Source organism: Etheostoma cragini, chromosome 1, assembly GCF_013103735.1.
Source record: "Etheostoma cragini isolate CJK2018 chromosome 1, CSU_Ecrag_1.0, whole genome shotgun sequence".
In the NCBI taxonomy this organism is placed as follows: Eukaryota; Metazoa; Chordata; class Actinopteri; order Perciformes; family Percidae; genus Etheostoma; species Etheostoma cragini.
This window is the reverse complement of record NC_048407.1, coordinates 33332591-33335099: the sequence shown is the minus strand read 5'-3', so window position 1 is coordinate 33335099 and position 2509 is coordinate 33332591.

Genomic DNA, 2509 nt, shown 5'->3' with positions numbered 1-2509 from the left:
ATACTTTTCCGACATACTATATATTACTTTTATACTTTTCGTTATACTACATATTAGCTTTTTATACTTTTTCGACATGACTGACTTTTTAAAACTTTGACCTTTTAAAAAGAAGTACTTTTTATTGCTTTCTACACCAGGGACTCTCAAAGTTTTGATAACTTGTAATTTTTAAGGAGCCATGAAATACAACAACAAGCAAGTTTATAATTTCAGTTTATTTATTGAAACAAAAAAAAAGAACAAGCAGGTAATGATGTGACGTAAGCAAACAGAGGTACAGATAAAAATAATGCATTTGAAAAAGGTCACTTTTTATTATAAAAACCCCGAAGATGAATTGAGACACACACACACACACACACACACACACGCACGCACACACGCACACGCACACACCTTTGTTCATGATTAGAGATGGTCCGATACTCTCGTTATCCGTGAAACATGAACGCTTGACAACTTTAATTATCCAGTTTGACAGAGTCAAACATAAATAAACTGCTTTAAAGTCAATTTCCTTCAGGGATAATCTACGTGGTTTCAGACCGGTGCATAAACTCCGGTAGTTTCCGACACCAATACCAGCATTTTTGGCAGTATGGGAGGCTTTTCTGATCTTGGTGTCTTTATCGGAACATCTCTAGTCATGACGGGGGGTGTTAGCGGCGCTCCAGAGCAGTTGTCATCACGCCTCACGTGTACGCGCATGTCAACATATGGAATAAGACAGGAAAACCCGAGATTCAAGGCAGAAAGACACAAATAGTCCAAAGAAAAACCTCACAGTGACCGGAAACCAAAATGCTTTCAAATCTATTACTTCTCAATAAATCATGATCTCTCTGTACATGATTCTAAGCTCGATATCAACGATGACCAAAATAAGTATGAAGATGATTCAAATAATACTTTGAGCTGTAGTGTTTCTTGTTTAGCTTGTGATTTGCCTCAGCGGTAAGAAGAAGTCTTTGACATTATGGCCGCGTCATTCTATCAGCAAAAGGAGGAAACGTCGTTATTGATCATTTATAGTCAAACACTAGAATCGCTGCACGTGCTCAGACGGAAGAGAACGGATCCGTACGACACGAAGCTCAAACTGAAGCTTCGTCTAAACGGCTACGTTTGGGGTTTTCACTACTAACTAATTGCCTTTTTAACTAACGTGGCCTAAAACACATGATGTCACATGACCATTCACATATACTGGGCATGGTCTGGTAAACCTGGAAGAAGCACGTACACTCCGGTTGATGGGGCGTCATCGTTTCCAAAGGTCTCCGTTTTTTGGCCTTCTAGACTACAAAGAAGGAAACCCGGAGCTTTCAAACCAAAACACCAACGGCTGTCTCCAAATGTCTCCGTATTTGGGGGCTCGGAAGCATGTTTTTAGGCAAGCCCCGCCTTTCATTAGCCTCACACGCTACTATTGGCCAGGCGTCAATGCTTATGCAAGGTAACTGGACTTGATTTGTTCAGGTCCCCCCTCCCCTGAGCCATCGGCAGAGTCCACCTAAGAAGGTTTTGCTAGGAGAAGCTACACGCTAGCCCTGATCTGGCCTCTCGCTGGACTAGACGCCCACCCTGGCTGACTCTGTCCAGGATGCGGTCTCGTTTTAGGGGCTCGGAAAACACCGGAGTAGTGTGGACACGAGGCGTGAACGTCGCGACAGAAGACCTTTTTAACCCAAAACGTAGCGGTGTAGGTCTAGCTTTAGTTCCCCCGTTGGGAATCGGGGATTTAAACTCCTGTGCAAACAGACCGATGAAGCAAAAAGGTGTTTATGGTCCGGAGGCGATCGTACTGGACTGTATATCGTCATCAATATACAATATTATCCAAAGAGCTCCTGCTTCCATCAAGCCTGAGCTGCTGAACAGAGCAGCAGACAGAATTATTCGAGAGGTTTCACGCTCATTGCGATCATTACTCTGGTCTTTGGTGAGACTAAGATTCCTCTCTTACATATGAAGAAGCAACAATACCTGAAACTGATCTCTAATACGGTATCTGAAGAGATTTTAAAAAAATAAAAAAAGCTTTGATATTTAACTTCTAGGCGTGAGTCCTCGTCCTCTGAGACCCTGAACATGCGGCCATGTTGTGTTTGAGGTGCAGAACTAAGACCAGATGAGTTCTACATGTTCTCTTTGAGTTTAGGGCTGCGCAATAAATTTATATTACATAATTTTCTATATATTTAAATTGACATCGCAACTTTAACTTGCAGTACACATCACGGATGAGTTAGCTGAATCAGTGGGAAACTGCACTTTAAAAAGGAAACGCTCATTCTTTTTTAAAGAAACGTGTTCAACGTTGAATCTGTTCAATAAAGCCAAGATGTAAAAGGATTTCCTTTCTTTTTCTTTGTTTTTTAACAAGCGGTTTTCTGCATTTTAGCAGAAAGCTGAAAATGCAGAACTGAGTTAACTTTATTATCTGTAAATGTCGTCCCCGCGATGTTCAGCAACGCCTTTTCCCCGGTAGTGCGCAGCCCTAACG